Source organism: Condylostylus longicornis, unplaced genomic scaffold (genome assembly GCF_029603195.1).
Source record: "Condylostylus longicornis isolate FDR11 unplaced genomic scaffold, ASM2960319v2 ptg000005l, whole genome shotgun sequence".
Lineage (NCBI taxonomy): Eukaryota > Metazoa > Arthropoda > Insecta > Diptera > Dolichopodidae > Condylostylus > Condylostylus longicornis.
In genome coordinates, this window is record NW_026577974.1 from 1,098,878 (window position 1) to 1,113,814 (window position 14,937).

General features: G+C 25.2%; 1 long non-coding RNA gene across 1 annotated transcript; it reads left to right on the forward strand.

The window, feature by feature from the left end:
• Positions 1–6,933: 6,933 nt before the first annotated feature.
• On the forward strand, positions 6,934–14,523 carry LOC129616145 (uncharacterized). Its single transcript, XR_008697518.1, has 5 exons — positions 6,934–7,114; positions 7,977–8,063; positions 11,763–12,170; positions 14,013–14,133; positions 14,197–14,523. It is a non-coding gene; the product is annotated as an uncharacterized LOC129616145 (long non-coding RNA).
• The last annotated feature ends 414 nt before the right edge of the window (positions 14,524–14,937 follow it).

The following is a 14,937-nucleotide window of genomic DNA, read 5'->3' on the forward strand; positions in this document are numbered from 1 at the left end:
GCAAGAAAAATACGGATACGAACATACAATCTATTTATTTCACTTTTATTGAATATTTTACAGGAAGAAGTCGTAGATCACAGAAATCATCTATAATTAGGAGTTGTTATTTGAAAATTTCAATTTGGAATATAGCAATTTTTGATTTGGGTATGTACCACAATTTACGTTAAACTAAAAAATTAATTCTAAAAATTACAATACGAACGATCCTACAACATGAATACTACAATAAATAAACTATTACAAAGTACTAAGCGAAAGCTTGTACACAACCCTAGCTGAATTTTTGTTAGAAAAATATTGAAATAAAAACAGAACTAGGTGTACTTTACAAACACACAAATCCCAATGTAAGAATGTTCTTTGTTTGGACGAGAATTTTTAATGAGTATAATTATTTTATATAAGAACCAAATGAGAAAAGGAGGGGAATGCTTTAATAGTTCTAGTAAATTACCATTATAATGTATGTAAAGAATTTAGTTAATAAAATTACTAGGTCTATAAAAAGTAAAAGCAAGCACAAAAATAAATAAAATTTATAGGTTAAAAATTTTTTTTTATTAAATCATAATATTTTAAAGAGATTTACTGTAAGCTAAAGGTTATTGTTTATTCCGTATGTTTGATCCAAAGTTTAAACTTTTTACTAAAAGTAGTAATTTTTAATCTCATTAATCTTTGAAATATAATTTCTGTACTAGCACGAATTTAGGCTCGCAGGGTATTATAAATAAAGTTTTTCGTTTGTAACGCTAAGATGGTACGGGCATGTCTAAAGTGTGCGGATATACATATATTCTACCTCAGCAATAAAATCGAATTTTGAGTCGATTTTGCCGTGTCCGTTCATCAATTCATGGGCACTCAGCGATTACTCAAAAAATGATAAATCAGTTAAATTTACGCAACTTTCACAAATGGCTTTTGATAGAATCATTGAGATTTCATTATGTCTTATGGTATCCGCCATAATCCTTTAAAAGTGTATCATATTACGATTTGTTTAAAGTATATCACAGTTAACATCATTCATTCGTACTAGTATCACAGAGTTAACACAGCCAACTTTTCCTATTCTCGTTTTTTAACTTTGCAACATTTTTAATTTATGTATACAATTTAAAACGTTTTAGTAACGATTAAAGCCAAGCTACATGTTTCAAATAACACACTATAGATTGCTTTATAGAATATACGCAGTATTACACTGTGTATTATCTGTATTGCATTAATAAAACATTATTATAATATTATGCAACACGTTTTTTAATGTAATATGTATTAATTATAATTAAAAATACAATTTCAATAAATTAACAATAAAAAAATTATAATAATAATAATAAAGTGACTTTTTTTCTACTTTTAGACTGATCGCAGTTGTAATTACCCCAAGATTTTAAGTAAATATCAAAGTTGATTTCTTGAAACAAGTTTCATGTCTTCGAGCAGATCAACATCATTTGTCTTTGTCAACTCTCACAATAATTTTTGAATCTTTGCAAAAATTGGAAAAGAGTAGAAGGAAGGTTTTTTCTGGAACAATGTCAATGAAGAATTCAGGATATTGGATTTCGGTGTTATATGAACTAGAAAAAATAACAAATGGCACCAAATGTTCAATTTCATGGAGTTATAATTGTATTATACCTGCATTTTAATTTTACGAATGAAGTTTCTAGTTCCCAATAGCTTTTTTAATATACCATTCCTACAATAACGTTAAAAATAAAATTAACGTTAAAAATACTAAAATAACGTTAAAAATACAAATTTTGTTAATGTGTCCTTATTGTGTATAAGTGTGGTAAAATTTAAAATTATATGATTTTCTGGTTAATTATACATTATGTTATAAAATAACATATAATTTTTTTATTGATATGCTAGAAACCAAATCGCTGTGGTATATTAATAACACCTTTTCATGTAATTTTGATTTTTTTTGGTGTTTAATTCAAACGTTTTGCATGTGCTACAAATAGATATACTTTCGAGCTAATTATAAAGCAACAAAAGTGATAACAATATTTTGCAACACACATAGTTTATTGATTCCCACATATATGCTTATATGCATGTACGTATATAAAAAAATTTATTTACTTTGAAAAGGGAAACAGGAAGTTAACATGTTTTTCAATATAATGTCGTGTTAAATATGATATCATGCAATGTTTCTTGTATACTTATGCTTATATTTTGGTCCTGATAATAATAATAACTGTAATAACACGAAACCGACAAGGTTTTACAATTCATATACATAATATTTTTTTTAAACTTTCATTTTCCTTCATCGAATTTTATTTTGTTAAAAAAATTTAATGATTTTCCGCCCACTATTACCCAAAGCACATAGTATCAGAATTTAATGTTATCATATGCTCAAATCAATTTTGTTTTTGCAAATATTATAGGTTGTGTTCCTTTTTACCATCATGACATTGTTGCCAATAATGTACAAAAACAAAAAAAAAAGGGGATAAGAACGAAAAAAGAAACCTTAATAAAATTGAGAAGAAGTTAAAATTAAAGGAGAGGGGTCTGGAAGTTTGAAGAAACTAATACATATACACATGTGCATGAATATGTATAAATTTAAAAGCCAAAGGCTGAATAACCATGCCAAGAAAAATGGTAAACTTGTATGTAATTTTTATTCAAATCGATAAATCAAATATTTCTTTGATATGTACTGTTACTCAAAATGTTGACCACGTCACGACTATATTGCAAGCAAAATCCAAATGTGAACCACTTATTCGTACATTTCGACCGAAATATCACCAAGTACATATTCAATATTGTTTGATAAAGCCACAATAGTTGTCCGATTGTCGACTTCAAAGAGATTTGTATGTTAAATCTTTTAATCTCCCCGAGACAGACAACTAAAAAAGCAAAGAAGAAAAATTAATTATTCGAAAAAAATGTATCAAATGTTCAACACCTATATCTAACTATATCTATTGTAATCTACTATAATCTATATCTACCTATATCTAACTATATCTATTGCAATACATTTTTCTTTGGATTTTTCATAAGAAACCCAGTTTGTCTTAATGGTAGAAGCCACGTGACAAGTTCACTTAATTACTGCTATCGAAATTTAATAAAAAGCCTAACTAATAATAATTTATGTGTTTTCTGATTTCCTTATAATTGCGATTAAAGTATATTTTTAATTAAAGTATATTCTCTTTTAAATGTTTTTCATTTTTTCTACTGAATTTTAATCGAAAGCTGAACATTTTCTCATTATATACAATAGGGTATTATAAATTAAAAGTATCGAATACTTACTTTCAAATACTTAACCTCCCTCCAGTACACAGTTCGCTCATCAAATAGAATGGCATTCGGTAATCGCTCCCTGTTCCTACGTCTTGTGAAGGCAACCAAGGTGCTCTTACTGGAATTTATAATTAACCACACACTTTTGCAGCATTTCTCTAAAATCCTTGGGTTTTTTGTTGAAAATCAGATATCGCACTCTCAAATTTGCCATGGGCGATTGAGGCAAAATGTCAAAGCACCATCCAACAGACACTTATCCTGCTACATATATACATAAAAATTAATTTTCCAAGAAATATAGGCAATAATAAGGTACAGGAGGAGGCTAGCATCCATCATATTTATTTCCAAGTAACTATTTCTTTTCTGGTGAGCGCATTTAAGTAATCAAAACTGATCTGAACAATTTACTGTAGCAAGATGTATTACTTTTTCCTTGTATTCTTATTTTGTTTGTTGACTGAAAATAAATATTGGCTAATATTAGATTTTTTACCTTATGCTTTGAACCATCACACTGAATTTTTCAAAATTATAATAATATTTTATGAGAATAAAATTTTTGACTATCCTTCACATTTTGATTTCCACGATGTTTTTAACATATTTAAATCCAGTTGATCTTTTACAAGTAAAATCATTTCATACATAATTAAAGTAAATGGGAGGGAAAAATGTTTTTCTATAGTTCTTCTTTGGAACACAAAAGTACTAAGTACTACATTCAACAACCATTTTAAACTAGTTTCTTGTTCTCTGTAGTGTTGTGTTCTATTCAGCTTTCATTAAAGATTCTCATGATGTCCTGATGATGTAGTCATTTTTTTGTGTTCCATCTTAAGTTGTTGTGTTCTTTACTTCCCATTAGAAATAGTACAATAGTGTAGTGATTTCTCTAAAAGTATAAATCTGTAAAAAAAAGGAGAACATAAGAAAATAGAATTAGTTAAGAGGTAGGAAGTTCTGAAAAAACAAAAAAAAAAAAAAATCAATGTTGATGATAAAATTTGTTTTTTCCTTCTTTTGTTCAATAAAACTTTAGCTGTATACAACATCTAAAATCCCTGTCAATTTCGTTCTTAAAATATAATAAGGATATTAAGATAAGAACTTCCTTTTTTTCTCAGGTTATTATTACACATGTCTACATTAACATTATACATACATAATAATAGAAATTCAAAAGGAAAGGATTAAACGCCCTATCATCATTAAGTTATTGAGAGTTTCATAAAGCGAAAATTTCTTTTATATTTTTTGTTTCTTTTAAATTTACACTTAAAAAATAAAGAGCTAAACTCTGATGTTTTTTTGATTATTTGGTTCAGATATAATATGATGATTTTGAAAATTTTACAGGAAGAATAAGCAAGATAATTCAAATACAATAGAACATTACATAATAAGATAATGTAAAAAATTGAATATAAAGTATTAAAACTACTTAAAATTCATTCCGGTAGAGATAAAGTTAAAAAAGAGACCTAATTTTTTGATGTTTAAGATACTCGTAGAAGCATTTTGATATTGTTTTGTTTACCCAAATGACCTAATTATATTAAGTGTTTTAGCGTAAAATCGTCATTTATAAAATAGATGATATGCCCTTGGGTAATTGATAGAACCGGATGTAGTTGTTGTCTCCTATTAAAATTTCTTATCAAATTATTACGTAAGGTAAAATTGTTATTTTAAAAATAAAAACTTAAAATTTATTGTTATAATTACCCAGGATCTGACAGGATTCGCATAACTAACTCCATATAAAAAGGAACTGCAAAGAAATAAGGAGAATGAAACTTAGAATTAAATCTGTGTAAATCATTCATGAAATCGAAATATAACGTAGTGTTTTCAGGTATTGAAAGTAGTGTAAGCACCGTCAAAGTTTCATAAATAAATTAAAAAGTGTAAAAAAATTCGGAAACAACACATGTAATTTTTTCGGATTCTTCCGACATGCAAAAAAATTCGCTCGTACGACACAATGTGCATTTTTATAGTAAAAAATTTATTATTCAGAAGATCAAAAAAAAACTTTTATTTTCATTTCACACCGAATCGATTAGTTTGACATTTCCTGTAAAATAATAATGTAAAATAATTTGAATATTGCAAAAAAAAAAAAATTTTTTTTAAAAATTCATTTTTCTTCAATTATTTTTTTCTTAAATATAGAAAAGTTGCAAATAAAAATAATTAATTAAAATTTTATATTTCCATACTTTTCTGTTTTCATGTTAAATATTAAAATTCCATTCATTTATTCATTCATTAACCCCTTTTGACATGCCATAAGTATTACACAAATCATTCATTCAATAACAATGACAAAACATAAAATGACAGCTGTCGTTAAATAAAAATTAAAAATAAGATTTTAAAAAAGCATTTTATGTCAATTATTTTTTTTTCTAATAAATTTTTGGGTGGTAAAAATGACTTCATTTGGAATTCCTTAAGCACATCAATTTTTTTTTTATTTATCTTCATAAGTATATAAATATTTAAATGTAAACATATTACACACTTTATGAGGATTTTACAGTAAAATATTAAGCTATTCTTAAATTTTATTTATACATGTGTCTGTCATTAATATGGTTATTTATTTGTAGGTCTGATTTATCACAAGTACGCAGGCAATAATGAAATAATTTAAATTTTAATGTGTATATACGTAAAATAATATGGTAATACGTATGTATATACGTCACATGTAATTGATGCAGGATCCATTTATCGCGTTTAGAAAATTTCCGTTACTAAAGTCCGACGACTTTAGATATTTTAAAAACGGTAAGAACTTCAATGAGAAGTATACGTTACAAATTTTGTAGTTTTTTACTGCATATTTATATTATGTAATACTACAGTTTGCTAAATTGCTAAAGTTCTCATTTGTTTAAAGTAAATATTTCATGTTATTTGAAATTAGTGTTGTCTGAGTATTTGAAATTAATGTAGTAATTTGGCTAAATTATTAAATTAAGCTCTAATATTTCAGTTGTTTTATTGTATAAAGTTAAAGATTTTAAAATTTGAAAAAAATATTAAAATTACAGGTAATTTTAATTATATTTAATGGATATTTAATATATTTTCAATTATATAATTTAAAAGTTAATTTATAATTGTATTTAATTGAAATTTTATATTAACACTATAAAAATTAGTGACATTTTTAAAATTTCTTTTTACATATTTTTGATGAATTAAGTATTCAATATTTTATATAGAATCAATTATAAACTTCATGTCAAATTTGTTATACACTACAATAAATTTAATTAAAATAGAAAAATGGTTATTATACAAATATTTCTTTTAAACAAAAGATTTAAGACGTTATAGGTCATATAGATTCAACATAACATAGGCAGGCATTAAAAAAAAAGCGAATTAAAAAAAAAGAATCATTCAAAACCAATTATTTATTACAACTAAAATATCAGATAAAAAAAATACACGTACTCATATTCAATTTGTATAGTGTAAGGTATTTTAATCACATTTATAGTTTACGCGCACGTAAAAAATATAAAAAGCAAACATATAGAATAAAACTTTACATGCACTTAAACAGTAGTTAGCGAAATATGGTAGCGATAAATTCAACGCGTGTAACTCAGGTTATCTTATTTTGTTTTTTTTTTTTTACGATTTGCTCAAGTTATAGTGAATAGCTGATTTTATAATGATATTGCTGGAGGTGATGTAGAATTTATACTTACATAAATTTTAAAAATTAGCTATCAATTTAAATTTATGTTTTTAATACAATTATGTTACCGTTTTTTGTTTTGTGAGTAACAATTATTTATTATTTTTCTTGCAGTAACGCTGTTTAGTTTTATAGGCAAATATTTACAACTCAATACAAAATGTCAAAACTGTGTAACCATAACCGGAAATGATTTTATTTTTTTGCTGAACAGTTCTATTAAATTTTGATTAAATATTAAATTAAGTAAGAGTGTTTAAGTTTGTGTTTAAAGATTAATATTTCTTTTGTCGCCGGCATAAAACAAATGTATCGAAGGTGATTGATCGTTATTTGTACTTAATGAGTTTGAACTTTCCTAAAAACGGAATTCTGTTAATAAAAACTTCCGTTACTTTATGAAATGGGGCACTATCTCAACATCTGAGATCATTTAAAAAATTTACTCTATTTCTTAGACTATAAAAAAGTGATTTTTTATTTTATTCAAATTTAATTTTTTTTTTAAATTCATCAAAATTTTGTTTATTACTTTGATTTTTTTTCTTTTTAACAAAATTCTTTTTTGCGTATTCAAATCGTGTTGTCCAATTTTCGTTTCATATCGCGTCTCATAAAATAAACAAAAGATAAGAATTTTTATTGAAAATTCATGACTTGTCATCAAAGTAGTACTCGTACCATCAAAATGGATGGCAGTACGATATTTATTATGTATGATTAAAGCATTACGAAAAAAAAAAAATAAAAAAATATATTTTACAAAATGAAATTTTTCTTTTTTTAAGAACTTATAATGGGTGGTTTGACATTTTGTATTTAAAATTACAGCCATGACTTAAGAGTACAAAATGAAATAATATAACGAGCACAAGCAAAAATAACACTATTTTTTTTATTTCTCATAAATATTTTGACATAATTTTTATTGCTTTTTCAGCAGTTGTTTGTTGGGTGTGCGTTATAATATTTTTTGTTTAAATTTATTGAAAGGTGATAAAATGATGGCGCAAGTAGAAAACAAACATTTGTAAGTGAAATACATATGAAAATTTTGTTTTTTTTTTTTTTTTTTATAGAAATTTTATTAAATATACTGTTTTGTGTTTGTTGAGATTTTTGTTTTTCATGTCAAATAAATTAGTCAAAATGAGTACTGTGTCAAAAATTTTATAGCGTCATTATTAAAATGTGTTGACTTACATATTGGTATTTGTACCTGTGTGTACGTAAATAACATTTTTCGATGACAATAATATGGCCGATGTGTACAATAATTTTTCTTTTTTGTTTGTTTTTTATTTCTTTTTCAAATTTCTATTCATATTTTGAAATTTTATTTGATTTTTATGATTTCCTTTTAAAATTTACGCTTGAATTTTATAATAGTTTTATTTTTTTATTTTTATTTTAATTGTCATCTCTTTGATGATTGTTTTATAATCAAAAATAGCTGTAATTTAATCTTTAAATGCATAATTCAATCTACATTCGTTGTATATGTTTGAGTGTAATTATACCCATATAATATGGGAGCACCATAAATATTATACTCAATTAATATAAAACAACAAGAATAAAAACATTTTTATTTAAGGTGAATTTTAATTTGATATTTTTATTACTTACTTTTTTATTTAATTTCCTTTTTTTAAATTTTATCTTTTGTCTATAAAATGGCCAGTGTGTAGAAACTTTAAAGTGGAATTTCACTTTATTTTTTATGCCCTCTTAATCTTTCAAAGTAATTTTCAATATGAACATATTCGGGTATTTGAATAATTTTGACAGTAAAAATAAAACAAAAAACAAAGAAACGTTTAAGTGATTATCTATAAATGAAGTCAATAAAAAAAAACGTGAATTGAACAACAGAAATATTTTTTTTTTAACTTTTAATGATCATTTATTTTAATACCTTATTTTATATTTATAAAAGAAATAAAAATATTGCATGGCATGCTCGATTTTACTCGCCTTTTATAATTGAATTTTCTCAAAATAGTGCAGCAGAAATTAAATATGTGTTTTGCTGTTCATTTTCGGTCATAATTTTCCCTAATTAATTATTCTTTATAGAAGTATGTCTACATGATAGCGAGAAAGATAAACTTAAGAACCGTATAAAAGAGAAACGATATAAAAAATTTGAAAAAAGAAAAGAGAAAGAGAGGTACGTAACATTTATTTTCAACGGCATTTTTAGAATTTTTGAAAGACTATAACTTTTAGAGAGAGAAGATAGGTAAACATTTTCTTCCACAGAAATTACGTTTTATTAGAGATCTATTTGTGTACAAAATTTCCGCGGATACACGGACAGACGGACGAAAGGGCGGATGGATAAACCGACGACGGACGTGAAACTTAAAATGACTTTTTTTAATTTTTTTTTGTGATGCTAATTAAGTACTACGCCAAACTGGGATTAAGAGATCTTACGAATTTTTCTTATAGTTGATAGATGAAATCATTTTTATATAACAATAATCATTTGAAATTATCATTATCATTGTTATTTCGATAACAACAGCAACATTAAAAAATCATTAAATATATTATTAAATTAATTTATATTTGATATTTATATTTTCCATTCAATTTGAATTCGTATATATATTTTACATTTTTTATATTTTTTGAATGTTATTGCTTTCGAAATCAATGAAATTTTGATTTTAAATTATAATCAGTTTTTGATTGAATTAAAATAAAATTTATTTTTATTACTTATACAAATACGAATAATTATGTGCATATGTGTATATTTTAAAAATAAACATTTAAATAATAATAAATTTATGGGAAAGAAACAAAACAAATTCGGAATATTTAATTGAAACGATTAGGAATATATAAAGAAAACGAGTAAAATAAATAATGACAAATTAATTGTTAATTCAAGGCTTGAAAATCACTGATATGATTTTATTACTTTTTAATAAACCATTGATTTTCAAATTGTTTTTTAAATTTTAATGCGATCGTTTTATTATCTTTTTATTGTTTCATTGATAGCTTGTTTGTAATTTTAATTAAAAGAAATTAATTAATAAAAAGATTTTAAAAAACCATTTGTTTTTATTGCTCTCTATGTATACGAGTATATTGTTTTGATTATATAAAAATGTTTTAGTGAATTTTATAATCAAAAAATAATTGTGTACTTTATATGCATAATAAAATTTAAAATTATGTAATTGAAAAAATTTAATAAAAATATGCAAAGCAAGTTTTGCTTTGATCAATTTTATTTAATTGAATTTATTGTTTATTAGAATTAACTTAATTCATATAGCTGGATCACTAATAAAACTAATAACTATTAAAAGGTATTTTTTAAACTAATAATTTTTGCAATTTGTTTCTATTCCTCTTTAATTTTGCGACTACATTGAAATTTTTTTCCCGTAGAGAACCGACGTCCTTAGATCCTTCTCACGTCGAACTATAGAATCTTTTGTAATTCCCTAGCACTGTACATAGGCCACCAACAAATTGCAGCATAGCAAATAAGTAGGAAGGGCTAAATAATTGTTCAAGGAAAACGGATGGAAACTAAATTTCCGTCGTCTATAGTAAATGGCATAATAACTGCTTTAATGGTATAATAACTGCCTAACAACGACTAAATAATCTGCGTAACCTTACCCATTATACCCGATATCGGGCAGTAGACCATCCACAGGTTCCTGCTCGCAGGGAGAATATATATATGTATGTATTTAATAACTTAAAATATTTGAGGAAAATTTCATCATTTTTATTTTAATTATAACTGCAATATTGTTTCCTTCATAATTTATTACAAATAATAAATATGTTTTAGTAAAGTATTATAAAAATTAAATTTCTAATTAACTTGTAATAAATTTTATTGAATTATAAATTTACACTCTTAAGCAATTTTTTATGTAGTCAGTATGTAGATAGGTTTGTATGTTTGTAAGAATATTTTACAATAATAGAAAAATTTATTTAGGTACGCCAGTTTATTCAATCGATGAACGTATTATGTACGTATTAAGTAACTTAAACTTGGGTATATATAATTATTAATATGTATGTTTGTGAATGTAAATGCTAAAAAACCTCATAAATTTAACAATTAACTTAAAAGCTGAAAATGGCAATAAAGAACAATAAATTGTACAAGAAAATATTGTAATAAACTACCATTTGGAAACATAAATTAACGGGAAAAATTGAAATAAAAAACAAAAACAAAAAATAAAAAAGACATTAAAAAATATTTATCGCTTAAAAATATTGAGAAAACATCCCCGGTAATAGTGGTTAGAAAATTTTTGTTTTTTTTTTTTTTTGTGTTATTCTTCTTCTTACAAATCCATATTACAACAATGTGTACTCTACCCTCCTCAATTCAACTAATTTTCATGAAATTTCCTATATGTATAGAGAGAGAAAGCAATAATAAACATAATGAAAAAGGTTACTATAATAACGCTTTCTATGTACAAGTTTAATGCTACTCTCTATATATAGACATTTAAGTGAAATTATATGAAAACCAAAATAAATGAAACAAAATATAAATTTTAAATGACCCTGATCCAAAATAAAATGCCCATTAAATATACCACTATAAAAAATAAAAATTTATTTTTATTGTTTTATATTTTTATTTTCTTTATTTTTACTTCATTGTAACTCGTAATTTTTTTTCTAAATACCCACATTGTTTTCGATTTTTTTTGTGTTTTTATAGGCTACTTTAAATGGATAACAAACTAGCGCATCCAAGAGTAGACATACAGGGAATAAAAAACTCAAAGTATTAAAATTCGAAAAAAAAATTAATGTGAACAAATTATGACCGCTAATATTGTCAAAAGGAGTCTACACATATAAAAATTCAAGAAAATCTTGGAGAAACTTGAAGAAGTCTTGACTCAGAGAAGTTTGAGATACAGGAGTTTTCAGAAAAACCAACAGAAGTACAGAACGAGATCTCCGAAAAATAGGTTGTTTATGTTTCCCCGCCAAATATATTTCCGTTTTAAGCTTCACATAAGAAATTTGATGCAATGGCAGTACTTCTCTTATTGTATAGCAACACGGTCGGAAAACAAATATGTACATAAATGTGGAGATATGCATGGATACTGTGTTATATGTAATATAAAACTGTATATAAATGTAACTATGTCCAAATACATAATATGTACATGAACGTGTACAACTGTAACTAAACCATACATCCATGAACGGTATACTAATTCACATAATACACAAATATATAAAACTAAAGTTGACAATTCCGATAGTTCATTGAGCAATAATCACATTTCGACATTTTTGATCATAAACCTGTCACCACAAATCACCATTTGATTCATAAAATTCTTTTCAATAAATTCAAATGAAAAAAACAAAGCAATAATATCAAAACATAATAAAATATTTATTTGTACATGTATTGACATATTGCTAGTGTAAATGCGCATAAGTATAATATAGTAACATGCATACGTTCAAATGGTTATAATACTGATTACATACATAATCTAATATCTATACAATAAAAATTCTTTTGGAGCGCGTTCAGACTATTAAATCGCTTTAAAATGCTTAAATAACATTAAATAGATCTACATAGATTTTGTATTAGCTATTTTGTGTTTTGTTTTTCAGTGGTTTGAAATTAAATCGAAATAACTGAAAAATTATTTAAAAAAAAGGAAATATTGCCTAACAATTTTAGGGCTCTCTAATAATTGTGTATCACATAGATTTTATTGTACGAAAGTGACAGTTTTCTAAATAATCACTGAATTCTTAATTTTATGTCTCAATGATGCTTGGCGTTCTTCTTACGTAAAATCTTATGTTTAAGCACTACTTCCTCCTCCTTAGAGAGCGCTCGTTCCACATTACTATAAAATAAAATTTCACTAGTAATTTAACCAAAATATTTTAGTATTGTATGATATTGCATCTCATTTGTCCTCTCTGCTCCGCAAAACAGACTCGTGAGACTCGAAACAAGCTTGTTAAGACTCGAGACAAATTCGAAACGATTTCGTTGAAATTCACAATGAACTTGTTGATACTCGTTTGGGTATTGCGATAATTTTACAGTTAAATATGAAAATAAATGTCGTAATGACCTTACACGCCTACTAAATTCAAATATGTACATAATATAATTTGGGCATCAATAACAGCCTGTCACAAAATTGCTATTTTGTATGCACATTTAATGTTAAAACGTTTATAAATAAATAATATAAGTAACAAATCTTAAATTTCCTAAAACAATAAAAATTAGATTTGGTATTTGGTGTTTTGGTTCTTTACCTACAAAATTTTCATACACGCACCCGCATACAACTATCAAATTCATTCATACATATATTGATCATGTTTGATAATAATATTATGTAAACTATTTATGTATGCACCTAACGTACATATGTATGGATATAGTGTACCTTACGTGTATTTTGTTAAAACATTTTGTATTCAAATAATTGTTAGCATTTTAAACCTCATATAGGCACATAATATAAATAATAATGACAAAACCAAACAGATCATTATGTACAAATAAGGTGAGTGGGTGGCAAAATTTATTCAATGTGCTGTGATCATAAATATTTAGTAGCATAAACATGCTGTGAAAGCATTTTTAAATTTTTGTCAAATATTTTTATAGAGAATGACAATACTGAAATGCTCGCTAAACAACTTAATTTTGTTGTTATGTGTATTTTGTTATCTGTCATTTTATTTGTGTTTGCATTAACATTTGATTTTAATTTTAAATTTAGTCATATAAGTAAAATTTAAAATTATAATAACGATTACTTTGGTTTGGTCTCTTACATTTGTAATAATAGAGAAATATTAAAGTCATTTGAAAGTTGCTGTTAAAGTAATTAGACTAGAAAGCATGTTAAAATAAATGAGAAGTGAAAATGAAAAACAATTAATATTTATTAATATTCATGAACAGGGTTATTTTCGAAAGAGTCGGATGCAGAACGAGAGGTTTGAGCAACTATTTTGTGAAAAAAAGGTGAATTACGAAATGCTCATATTCAAATGCTCAATGAGAGAAAACAAGTTGTTCAGGGGTGAGAAAACTTTTTTGATAAAATTAAATTGAGAAAATTTGTGAAATTTTGTTCTTTTTGCAGGCAAAAACCATTTTGTTCTTTACACACGTTTCATGTGAATATCGATTTCCTGAATAAAGTTTGTTTCAGAAAAACTTAGTCGCCACAGGTATAACGCTACGAAGTACGAATTGATTTAAAAGAAATACTTGAACACCGTATTCCAAAGAGCTTAGCAATCATGTGAGTTAGTTATTTCAACCAACAGGAAGAGTAGTCTCCTGGTATATTAAAGATTAATTCATGTTCAATGGGCAAAAAAATATTATTACATATGAAAAAAAAAAACAAAAAATTTTTATAAAAATTTCTTTTAAGATCGAAAAATACATTTGAAAATAATGATGATTTTCTTGAGCAATTTCGACTAAGAAAAATGATTTCTATATGTGTACATACACATATTCAAAAAATGAAAAATTTTAACCTATATGAAATAGGAATGAAAATATAATAAGAAGGTTAGAAGAGAAAAAAAATTATAAGGATAAAATCATGATTACAACAATAAAAATTGTAAAAAAAAACGATAAGAAAAAAAAACACATTACTTACACGTATAAATAAAATATCATGGCATTCTGAGGGTTGAACACATTCATAAAATGAATGTTCAAGGACTTGACATTAGGTCATCAATCATATCACTTATAACAACACACTTATAAATTTAAAAAAACAAAAGCACAAAACAAAAGCCGGACCCCAAAAATAACACTGATGGATGCCATCTAACACTCTGGTGTTATGAAAATTGATTAT